The following is a 13,477-nucleotide window of genomic DNA, read 5'->3' as shown; positions in this document are numbered from 1 at the left end:
ACTGGCTCAGTAGATCTCAGAAGCCACTGTTTTGATTGGACCTTGCTCTCTAGAGTGTACTGATAAAGCCAAGACTCATCCTGGGTTAAAACTCATTCTTTAAAATCATCTTTTCCCACCGAGCCCTGAGGACAATATTCCCGCTCAAAGCAGCCAATGCACAGAGAGGACCATAGAGCTGGCCCCATTATGAGACACGACATCCCTCACTGATCCACAGTGCTACAGGGGACAACACTGGACAGATTGGGAATTGCACCCAATCTGACCCCACCCTACTGAGGCAAAACATTAAAGGTGTGCAACAGAACAGCAAGGGGAACAGACCAACAAAGTCCCCAGAGAATACCAAAAATAGATTTTGGGGCCAGGACATGGCATCCCATCAGACTCGACCAGAAAACACTCCTCAAGGTCAATCTTGAACTATTTACAGGTTTTTCTTTTGTTCTTTCTTTCTTTTCGTCATTGGTTTTTATTGTTGTTTACTTTTCTTTTGTTGCTTTGTTTTGATCTGCATATTATTTTTTTAATGCATATTATTATCTCTTCAGGTCTATCTAGATAAGATAGGCAGAATGAACAATCTGGAGGAGAAAACAACGGGACCTATGGTACAGTGGGGACATGAGAGATGGGAAGGGGGGGGAAAGGAAGTGGGTGTTAACAATCCGAGGGACAAGGGAACAATAAGTGATCCAAAATCAATGGCAAGGAGGCTGTAGGAGGCCTGGTAGGGCTTGATCAAGGGCAATGTAACCAAGAGGAATTACTGAAACTCAAATGAAGACTGAACATGATAGTGGGACAAGAGGAACGTAAAAGGAAATAGAGGAAGGATCTAGGAGGCAAAGGGCATCTTTAGAAGTCTAAATACAGGCATGTACATATGTAAATGTATTTATATATGATGATGGGGAAATAGATCTATGTGCCTATATTTATAGGTTTCGTATTAAGGTAGCAGATGGACTTTGGACCTCCACTCAAGTACTCCCTCAATGCAAGATGCTTTGTTCTATTAAACTGGCATTCCTTCATGCTCATCTTCCCAACATGATCACTGAAGACAATGTGGGTGCATAAGCAAATATGGTGAAGAAACCTAATGGTGCCCGGCTATCAAAAGATATAGCGTCTGGGGTCTTAAAGGCTTGAAGATAAACAAGCAGCCCTCTAGCTGAGAAGAAACAAAGCCCACATGGAAGAAGCTCACCAGCTTGTGTGACCACGAGGTGCCACTAGGATTAGGAATCAGGCATCAAAAAACAAAAAAGTCATATCATTGTGAAAGAGGGGGAGTGTGGAGTGGAGACCCAAAGCCCATCTGTAGGCAACTGACATCCCCTTACACTTGGGTCTCAGGGAGGAGATGAGCCAGTCACGGTGCAGTATAGCATAAATGAAACATACAACTTTCCTCTAGTTCTTTAATGCTTCCTCCCCACCACTATCATGACCCCAATTCTACCTTACAAATCCTGCTAGACCAGAGAATGTACACTGGTACAGATAAGAGCTGGAAACACAAGGAATCCAGGGCAGATAAACCCCTTAGGACCAATAATGAGAGCAGCAATACCAGGAGGGGAAGGGGAAGGTAGGGTAGAAAGGGGGAACCGATCACAATGATCTACGTATAACCCCTTCCCTGGGGGACGGACAACAGAAAAGTGGGTAGAGGGAGACATTGATCAGTTTAAGACATGAAAAGATAACAACAATGTATAAATTATCAAGGGTCCATGAGGGAGGGTGGGGGAGGGGGGAATTAGTTAATAACAAGGGGTCAAGTAGAAAGAAAATGTTTTGAGAATGATGATGGCACTAAACGTACAGATGTGCTTGATACAATGGATGGATGGTATAAGAGCTGTTTGAGCCCCCATTAAAATGATTTTTTTTAAAAGCCAATGAAAAATACAACTTTCCTCTAGTTCCTAAATGCTTCCTCCCCCCCCCCCCACTATCACAAAAAAATAATAATTTATAAATTATCAAGGGCTTATTAGGGAGGGAGGGAAAAAATGAGGAGCTGATACCAAGGGCTCAAGTAGAAAGCAAATGTTTTGAGAATGATGATGGCAACAAATGTACAAATGTGCTTGACACAATGGATGGATGGATGGATTGCGATAATAGTTGTATGAGCCCCCAGTCAACTGATTTTAAAAATAAATCTAAAAAAATAAAATCATCTTCATTAGCTTTGACCTTGCTTAAAAGATTGATGGAAACATCAGCTGTTTGGGTCAACCAATTGTCACATCACCCTTTGGGCACCCATCAAGCCAAGAGTCTGCTGAGGTCAAGATGTTTGCTTAAAATCTAAAATGCCAAACCACGCAAAACCCTAGCTTCAGATGCTATCACATCAATGTGAATTCTGCAGTTTGCTTCCACGATTTTGGACTTCAGCCACTGTTTCTTCAATTCATTAAGGTTGATGATTTTCCCTCTCTCATTTCATGTGTGAGGCCGCTGTGACCTTCTGGGAAATATTGATTCAATCTCAAAATGGTTGTTTTATGTGGTGCAGTATGCCCATAAACTGGTTACAAGACTTCAGTGATTTAGGAAGATGCCTACTGAGTTCTGTTAAAATTTTCATATTAGCCCTGACCTCAAATTCATTTTTTTCCATGGCACAAAAATGTCCCCCTCCCTTTTCTTTGCAGGTATCCTGAAGAGAGTAAGGCGAATGCATTGCTGAAAGAACCTGTCTGCAGTCATGCGTGGGCCACAGAGCCCTGCTGATACATGTGTCGTTTGGAATAAAACCATGCTTGTATGAACTATAACCCTGGCAGCAATGCTTTTTGACCCACTCTGGTATATGTGATGTATGTATATGATATTTGCATTGTTTTAAAATTAGTGCAATACACAATTTGCTATTCCACTTTTTTCTTCATGAAAACTGCAGCCATTAGTTACCATCTTCAATGTTTTTACTTTGTCTTTTTGGTCTTATTATACAGATTAATTACTGCCATCTGAAAAATTGGGTTTAGGAAACACACAACATTCCTCTAGTTTTTTAATGCTTCCCCACCCCACCCTACCCCCATTAACATGACCCCAGTTCTACCTTACAAATCCAGCTAGACCAGAACATGTACACTGGTACACTGGTACAGATAAGAGCTCTTGACACATGGAATCTAGGACAGATAAATCCCTCAGGAATAGTAATGGGAGTAGCAATACCATGAGGGTAGAAGGAAGGTGGGGGGAGAAGGGAGAACGGATCAAAATGATCTATATATAACTCCCCCCACCCATCCTGAGGGGGACAAACAACAGAAACATGGGTGAAGGGAGACAGCAGATGGTATAAGATAATAATAATCATTTATAATTTATCAAGGGTTCACGAGGGTGGGAGGGTGGGAGGGTGGGGAAGGGAGGGAAAAAGAGGAGCTGATACCAAAGGTTCACGTAGAAAGAAAATGTTTTGGAAATAATGATGGCAACATATAAACAAATGTGTTTGATGCAATTGATGAACTGATTATGATAACAACACTAAGAGCCCTCAATAAAAGGATTTTTTTTAATGAGTTTAAGATCCTACCTTCCCTCCCCCCAGGCAAGGAAGGCCCCAGACATCCCAGCAACCTGGCAAGGAATGTCCTGGATCTTCTTCCTGCCCCTGCCTCCACCCCACCCCCACCCCAACACACACAGGTAGGCTCCAGCTGTCCCTGCTTCTGGCAAGGAAGACCTTAGTTATCCTCTGTGACCTGACAAGCCCACCCATGCATGCCCCACAGGTAAAGGCTCTAGGTGTCCCCAACCCAAGGCAAGGAAGGCCTGTGTCGTCTGCCACCCCAGGAAAAAAGCACCTCCCCCGATCCTGGCAACCCAACAAGGAAGACCCAGCACCAGCCCTCCCTGAGACCAGCAAGGAAGGCTCTGGGCATCCCAGGATTGTAAATAATAAAATCCAAGGTCAGAGAAGGGAATTGTGTTAGGGATTATATTCTGAGCACCTGGTTTGCCCATGGATGACAATGAAAGCCCTCAGTCCATTTGCTGAGCCCAGACCATTGACTAGGGATGAATGAATAGTCTTGCTCTCAGACAGAGTGAATTGGAATGTGAATTGCAACAGATAGAGTTAGGTTAACGTTTAACATATTATCATTTGTTTTCCCGCTTGACCCCTTTTTAATTTGTTCTAGTTTCTAACCTGCTTTCTTTTGGACTGAGGCTTTTCTGGGTTTTATTCTGTTGTCTTTGTTGTTTTTTTTTGGGGGTGGGCATGATTTTCTTTGTATGAAATCCAAGATAAGTAACACATAGGGACAACGACTAACAGTTTCTTAGGGTTATGACAGGGGAGATTGGAGGATTATGGGAATGGGTACAAGAATGAAAAAAGTTCTAAAATTTATTATGGTGATAATCATTACAACTCTTTTTGGTATGTTTAAACCATTGAATTTTATGGTACATGAGTTATATGCCAATAAAACTGTTAAAAATGGACAGTAAGACAATTTATCCAGGGGAAGAAAAACCACTATACCTGAATACAGAAAGACACTTGTATACACACATCAGAACTGATGACTTTGATTAAAATTTCATCGCAGGGATAAAATATAGTTTTCAAAACAAAGGAATTATAGTCGTCATTTGTTTGGTTATTTTTTGCTGTGATGTCACAAATAGGATGCATTCGGGATGAAGAACAGGCTTCTGTTGGACACTTGGATAGGAAGGGTTGCACTAATTGATTTCAGGGATGGATTACTTGCATTCTCATGTAGCATTTAGGTGGGATCATAAAACACTGCTGGTGGAAGCTGACATAGCTTTAGTCGGGTACCTCAGGAGTGTGTGCAGATTGATCTTGGCACCAGGGTCTCAGATCTCAAAAATAGCTTGTTAATCAAACCTTTTCAAGTGGTCTGGAAAAGTTCAGATAAGTCTAAGACCCTTTCAAACAATTCTCTTATTGACTTGAAGTGGGGAAAAAACACACATTTATTTGACCCACTTTCTACAAAAGACAGCTGTGTGAAGATTCTCTCCCTCTGAATGTGTTTTCTTCACACCCTGACTTCACCAGAGAGAAACATTGCTTCTCAGTTTTATGGCTCCTAACAATTAACATACTTAAAGAACCTGAGTTTGGGGTGGGGTGGGGTGGGGCGGGGTGGGGAGGCAAGCAGGATTCCCAGGCAGGCATATCAAGAAACATACGCACATGTGCCCGCACGAGACACACACACACACACACACACACATACACACAGAGCGAGAGAGCAAGAGCGAGCGAGCGAACTAAAAAACAGTGAAATCCCACCAGAATTTAGTCAAATTCAAGTAGTTTTCATCATAAAGGCTTTTTAATTTCTCCTCTATCATTTTCATTAGTGTACTATGATTAATAGTGCTACTAAAAGCAGTAGATATTCTGAGCAGTAATGGAGGAAGGGTGCTCAGAGAAATTAGATATTCCTGCAATCTGCGTCATTGCGTCATTGCTTGTGGCTGTGTGAGCCTGAACAGGGACAGGTGGACTGATATTGGACTTACGGACTTGAGTTAGACACGGCTGGAATGTCTTCTTGCTGTATGGTTGTTTCTTGATAGGAAGCACTTTCTTGCACATAGATGAGTGTCACTGGATTGGTTTCTCTAGTCAACCCGGCCGAACACAAGGTGTTTTGGAAGAAAGGTGTGTCAACCTACTTCCAAAAAGTTAGCCATTGTAAATCCTATAAAATAATGCTACCCTGAAATATGTGGGGTCATCGTGAGTGGGATTTGAGTCAATGACAAATAGTATGGTTTTGTTAGTTGTATACAATCTTAATACAAATATATACATACTTGCATGTGCTCCTGGGGATTTTTTTTAAACTAAGGAAATATTAAAATTCAGGGAGAAATCTGCCACAGATTTGTTTAAATGCATATATATCCGCCACCCGGAATTAATCAATGTGATTCTTTCTTTTTTTCTTTGCAGAGACTGTAGTTCTTTCTTTATTAATTATTATTTCTTAAATCATTTTATTACGGGCCTCATCCAACTCTTATCACAATCCATACATACATCAATTGTGTCAAGCACATTTGTACATTCATTGCCCTCCTCATTCTCAAAACATTTGCTCTCCACCTAAGCCCCTGGCATCCGCTCCTGTGTTTCATCTCTCCTTGCAGCTCTCTCACTGTAAATCGTGAGCAGGATGCTCCAAGACTGTTGAAGGAGGGACAGCTCCAAGCAGGACTAAGCAGAGAGCTCCAGCAGACACCCTACAGCAGAAAACTGTTCTTGAGGGCTAACAGGAAGTCTGTACAAAGCACGGGGCAGCTATTCTGAGTAGAGACAACAGCGGTTTCGACAGGGCAGACAGGAACTACATACTGAGATCACAGTGCCGGGCTTCTCCAAACTCGGCCACCAAGTCAATGCTGACTCATAACTGACTGACTACCTGTGGGTTTCCGAGACTGTAACAGTTCGTGGGAGTAGAAAGCTCCGTCTTTCTCCCAAGTGGCTGCTGGTGATTTTGAACTTCTGAAAGCGGATCACCTAATTTGTAACCACGACACCCCCAGCACCCTCTCCAGCTGGAGCCTCTCCGGCGTTTCTTTATAGAGATCCTGGTGCGTGTTGCTGGGACACAGGCTCGTGGGGTGCTGGCAAACTATGAGAGAAGAATAAAGAAGAAAGCGTAAAACAGAAATGAATGATAGAAACCATAGAAAGGAAGACTTTTTATATTAATGTCCATTGTGTGTGTCCACATACATACATAATTGCAAAATTTAAATTTATGAAAAATTGAAAGAGACAAGTAGGAGGAAATAAAATTTGACAAAATAAAAATTCCAATAAACCTTATAATTTTTTTTCATTCACACATAATAAAACCTTGTTAGAATCCAATGCTATATTTGATCAAAGTTACTAAGGAAATGCTCATGGTAACCAAACCAGAACTTGGTACAGAGACCCATTGTCCTGTTGAAATAACTTTTTCCTACTTTCTACTCCAATTCTTCCAACTTGATTCTCTCTTTCATGCAGAAAATCAACAACGATTGCTTCAGGTTCATGGGCTTTCTTTTACTTCCTCCATAGGGGATTAAAGAAGAAGAATCGATGTATTTGAATTGTGGCGTTGGAGAAGAATATTGAAAGTACCATGGACTGCTCAAAGGACAACCCGATCTGTATTGGAAGAAGTTAGGCCAAAGCGCTCCTTAGAGGCAAGAATGGCAAGACTTTGTCTTACATAATTTGGACATGTTGTCAGGAGAGCTCTGTTCCTGGAGAAGGACATCGTGTTTGGTAAAGCGGAGGCCCTCCACAAGATGGATCGACACCATGACTGCGTCAATGGGCTGAAATATAGGCATACTTGGGAGGATGGTGCAAGACTGTGGAGTGTCTCGATCCATGGTGCGTGGGGTCACTGTGGGTTAGCGTCAACTAGATGGCACCTAACCACCATCAAGCCCAAACATTTGTCACAGACTGAGAAATGACTTCTTTCTGTGTGCGAACATATACAATCTGGCTAGAAATAGATAGGTGACTTCAGACCCCAAATTGAGTCCTGTTGGAAAATATTTACTTCCAAACAGGGAACCTGGTCTCCACGAAAGCATAGATCTAGTAGCCCCTCAAGGATGACGCATTGGAGCGGAGACCAGGAAGACGCATTTTAAAGTCCCAACACTCAAACCATCTCAGCACCATGTTCAGGAAACAAAGTGCCTGTCGCGAGGTGTCGAAGGGATCAGGAATCAGGCATCATCAGAACAAAAATCTTACCATAGCCAATGAGAGGGGAGTGCGGAGTGGAGACCCAAAGCCCATTAGTAGGCCACTGGACATCCCCTTGCAGAGGGGTCTCGGGGAGGAGATGAGCCAGTCAGGGTGCGATGTAGCAATGATGGAAAATACAACTCTCCTCTAGTTCCTAAATGCTTCCTCTGTGTGTCCCCCCCACACACACACATCATGATCCGAATTCTGCCTTGCAAGTCTTGCTAGACCAGAGGGTGTACACTGGTACAGATAGGAACTGGAAACACAGGGAATCCAGGGCGGATGATCCCTTCAGGACCAGTGGTGTGAGCGGTGATACTGGGAGCGTAGAGGGAGAATGGGTTGGAAAGGGGGAACCGATTACAAGGATCTACATGTGATCTCCTCCCTAAGGGATGGACAACAGAAAAGTGGGTGAAGGTAGATGTCGGACAGGGCAAGATATAACAAAATAATAATTTATACATTATCAAGGGTTCACGAGGGAGGGGGGAGCAGGGAGGGAGGGGGAAAAAATGAGGACCTGATGCCAGGGGCTTAAGTGGAGAGCAAGTGTTTTGAGAATGACGAGGGCAATGAATGTACAAATGTGTTTTCTACAGTTGATGTATGTATGGATTGTGATAAAAGTTGTATGGGCCCCTAATAAAACGATTGGGGAAAAAAAGAAACCAAGTGCCTGAATGATGTGGGTTGGCTGACAATGTCTGGGTTTGTTGTTAAGTGATTAGAGGTGGTCTGCTGTGCACCTTTAGAACCCTCCTGGGGTTATGGTCTGTAGGTGCCACATGACCTGTTGTTCACCTAATGTTGACGCTAGGCATCCTGGTTTCCTGGCTTGTTGGGCACATCAGAGTTGAGCAATGAATACTGTTATCCTGGGATTTTAGAAGTTCCCAAATCTAATTTTTTAGCTTACTTAAGGAAGCAGTGGGTAACTCCTTTCTGAAACAGTTCTCCTATGCATGGTCATTAGTTCAATGTCTATTATGTGGTGTGAACATGATTGCGCTTAGAAACTTTAAAATGGCATCTGTAGGGCAGATATCAATGCTTCAGGGGAAGGACTACACAACAATTAAATTGTAAACCGGTGGCTTAAAGCCAGGACTGATGAGTAAGGTAGCTCAGAGAAGAAATAGTATATTTGAATTACGGTGTTGTTGAAGAATATTGAAGTTACCACGGACTGCCAGAAGAACAAACAAATCTGTCTGGGGACCATTACTATCAGAACACTCCTTAGAAGCAAGTATGGAGAGACTTGGTCTCACATACCTTGGGCATATTATCAGGATAGAGCCAGGGACTGGGAAAGGGCATCATTCCTGGTAAAGTACAGGTTCAGTGGACAAGAGGAACACCTTCAACAAGGTGGTGCCGTGTTTGCTGTGTTATACAGAGAGGAGCTAGGAGTTGTAATGGACTTGACACTGGAAGCTATGCCCCCAGTGCTTCCAAGACCAGCAGCATTATCTTTGGGCAAGACACTTTCGTAGAACTTCCAGACTACGATATACTCGGAAGAAAGGGCTGGTGATTAACCTGAGAAAATGAACCAGTGACAATTCTATGAATCACAAGAGAACATTATCTAATATACTAAGCTACACTGAAAATCCACAGCAGCTATAACAATGGACTGAACCACATGGTCAGGAAGAGCGTGCAGCACCACACCATGTCTTGTCCCGGTGTACATCGGGTTGCCATGGCCTGGAGCCAACTTGATGGCAACCGTCAACAACAGTAAATGTTTAATTGGTTGGACAATGGAAAAGGCCGTCTATGAATACATATGAGATAGAAAATACTTTTTCTCTTGGAATTCAAATAAGGCGATTTGACGTCAGATAGAGTACTCCATGAGCTTTGTACAAGCTTTTGTACCGGAGTAGCTTTTTGGACATTGAAGCGCTGGTATGTTCCTTTCTTCCTTATGAAGCAGCTCAGTTCTGCAAGTTGTTCCTTGCTGTAGAAGCAACTTATGTGTATGTTCTCAGTGTGAGGATAAAATTAGCCTGCAGGAGAGGAAACTTTCTGAGACTACAGAAGACTCTATGACCCTACCCCGAACTGTTGCCTAAGAGCTCTGGTAGCATTTAAAAATATGTATTTAGAAAAATATGTAGTAAGTCTGATAAAGTTATGTCATTTACGTGAGACACTTACTAGAATGACATTTCTGGAGTCCCTGGGTAATCCCAAGAGGCTAAGCACTCAAGTACGAACCAAACGGTTGGCAGTTCAAATAGCCCCACAGGTACCTTGAAAGAAAGGCCTGGCAGTCTGTGTCCAAAGGGTATGGCTCTGAAAACCTATGGAACACAGTTCCTTCTATAGCACGCAGGTCCCCATGAGTAGGAATTGACTCAAAAGCAATCGGTTTGGTTTTTAGGAACTTTGTACTACGAAAATATTTTTACTAAAAAAAGAGCCATGTTTATTTGCTCCCTTATAGCTACTCAGTTGCTTCCATGTCGGCTCTTCCTGTCCTGGTAAACCCCATTCTGCAACCTTTCATTCTATTTCTCTCTACTCTGACACATCTCACTACAATTATGAGAAAGATGATTTCCTCCCTGGCTCCTAGAATGATGTATTTCGTTCTTCAAAGTTTGGGATAAAACTCTTTCCTTGAGTGGGTGTGTGTGCATTGCACCCCCTTCCTCTTATCCCTCCCCTCCTTCCCCTGTTCTTGTATGCCCATTCCTACTACCACAGAACTTCAAGTTCCCATTATAATTTCAAATATAGAACAGTTTGCTCTTCTTCCCACTAGTGAGCTTAAAATGCCTCTAATTACACTGTTTGCCCTGTTCCCTGCTCTCCTTTGCAATTTAGATCAAGCACAGCAGTAGGGCTTGGCTGGCTCTCCTCTCTGGTCTGTTATGTTATTTTGATAAATTTCTATCTTACCTGGGTTTAGGGATCCACTTGACTGCAGTGGGTTTGGGTTTGGTGTTTGGAGTGGCCCGGGGGCCCATCTCTATTTATAGGAACTGCTTCCCAGATGAAGCAAAAGAGATGCAGGGTTGTAATCACAATGGACTTGATATTGAAACAGCACCAGGCTGGTTTGGAAACTTTCTATTTCATTCACCAAAAGAAAAATCCCCTTATACCTTGCAAGATTGCAAGCTTCTCCCTGACTCTGGATCTGTTCACAAACGAAGAACCCTGGAATCATATGGATTGTCCAGTGTCTGTGGATTGGGAGGAGCCTTCTAAGTAGCCTTTGTGCATTTTAAGCAATTTCCCTGAGGAATTTTTTCTTTCTTTCCTTATTTTTAAAGATCATTTTATTGGGCGCTCTTACAGTTTTTATAAAAATCAATTGTATTAAGCGTATTTGTACATATGTTATCGTCATAATTTTCTAAACGTTTACTTTCTATTTGAGCCCTTGGTATCAGCTCTTCTTTTTTCTTTCCTTCCCCCACCATCCCTTCCTCCGGAACCCTTGATAAATGATAAATTATGTTATTTTCATATCTTACACCAACCACTGTCTCCCTTCCCTCACATCTCTGTTGTTCGTCCCTCAGTTCCCCCTTCTGCCCTTTCTTGTCCCCTCCTTCCCCTTCACTCCTGGTATCACTATGCCCATTTCTGTTCCTGAATCCAGGGTTTACCTCTCCTGGATTCCGTGTGTCATGAGCAATTTTCTGTACCAGTGTACATGCTCCCGTCTAACTTGAACTGAAAGGTAGGACTGGGGTCATGATAGTGGGGGGTGAGGCAGCCTCACAGAACTAGAGAAATGTTGTGTGTTTCATTGGTGCTATACTGCACCCTGGTTGACTCATCCCTTCCTTGTGACCCTTCTGTGAGGGATGTCTTATTGTCTACTGATGGGTTTGGGGTCTCTGTTCTGACCCCCTTTTTCTCAATAATCTGTTTGTGGTCTTCTGATGCCCGGTGCCTGATCCCGTCTTGTTCATTGTTCAGCTCTTACCTCGTGGCCACCCCACGTACGTTGTCACAGAGTGCTGCCCGGTCCTGTGCTCTGCCGAGGATAGGGTGCAGGTGAGATTGTGATGACCCACAGGTTTTCCTTGGGTGATTTGAGGAAGTAGATGAGCAGGTCCTTCTTCCTGGCCCATCTTACTCAGGACTCTGCTGAAACCTATTCAGCCTCATAGGAAGCCCAAACCTCCACCGAGGGACAGGTGGTGACAGGAGGTGCGTCTGCTAAGAACTAGATCCACAGCTCTACACCTGGAAGGTGAGCTTTTCACCACAGAACCATCTACGTTCCTCTGACCATGTGTAGTCATGCTCACATTTGAGAGCTTTATTGAGGAGGCTGTACCAAGAACCGAAGAGTAAGTATGTGTGGTAGGACAGTATTTGAATATTAATTGATGTTTTCCACTCTTCTTGTCTGTGACCCCGACCCCTGTATGACCTTCACCACTTCAGCTAGTGGCTACTTTGCCTTTATCGCTTCAAGTAAGGGGGAGGAGAAAAGGGCATGGAGGGAAACACTGATTCTGACTTCCTTGTCATTTTCATTTCCAAATAGAGTTTGGCGTCATAAGCGGTTCCGCAGGTGAATCTTTTGAATGTAAAATATAATATGAGGATTTAAAAACTGAAAGTCAGTGCTTTGATTACTTCACAGTAACAGCTGGGAATTTCAGCGCACCAGTTTCAATTCTGGACAGAGCATTTAAAAAGATATTAAAGACGACATGCGGGCTGAAATAATATTATAATGACCTAATGAACATATATCAAACAGTCCATCAAGTATCAGAACAGTTATCTTTTTTTAAATTAAATCATTCAATTGGGGGCTTGTACAACTCATCACAATCCACACATCCATCCATTGTGTCAAGCACATTTGTACATTTGTGTCCCTCATCATTCTCAAATCATTTGCTTTCTACTGAGCCCCTGTTATCCACGCCTCATTTTCTCCCTCCCTCCCTGTTCCCCTCTCCCCTATGAACCCTCGATCATTTATAAAGTATCATTATTTCCCATATCTTACACCGTTCAACATCGCCCTTCACCCACTTCTCTGCTGTCCATCCCCCAGGGAGGAGGCCCTATGTAGATCCCTGTACTCTGTTCCCCTTTTCTCCCCCACCTTCCCTCCACCCTCCCGGCATCGTCATTCTCACCACTAGTCCTGAGGGATTCTTCTGTCCTGGATCCCCTGTGTTCTCAGTTCCTATCAAACAATTATCTTTTCTATGTGCACATGAACTATTTTTTGGAATAAATATCATCCTGGGCCACAAAGTAAATCAACAAACCTAGGCGGTTGCTGGAAGCACTCCCTTATAAGACAAGAAAGTTGGAAGACAGCTACCTGGCCAACTGCCTGCAAGAGATCCATATTTGTGCCCATACCAAAGGAAGGTGACCCAATGGAATGTCAAAAATATCAAACACTATCATTAATATCACACGCAAGTAAAATTTTGCTGAAGGTGCTTAAAAACAGACTGCAGCAGTACATCCACAAGGAACTGCCCAACATTCAAGCTGGATACAGAAGGGGATGTATATATTAAGTGGGTCTATATAAAAAAACAAAACAACTGACATTCAACAAGGAACTATATGTGACCTCCTCTCTGGGGGACAGACAACCGAAAAGTGGGTGAAGGGAGACGTCGGACAGGGCAAGATATGACAAAATACCCATTTATAAACTAT

The sequence above is a fragment of the Echinops telfairi genome, unplaced genomic scaffold, assembly GCF_000313985.2.
Source record: "Echinops telfairi isolate 266 unplaced genomic scaffold, ASM31398v2 ScPeMD7_15;HRSCAF=58, whole genome shotgun sequence".
Lineage (NCBI taxonomy): Eukaryota > Metazoa > Chordata > Mammalia > Afrosoricida > Tenrecidae > Echinops > Echinops telfairi.
The sequence above is the reverse complement of the archived record's forward strand: the minus strand, read 5'-3'. Positions refer to the sequence as shown.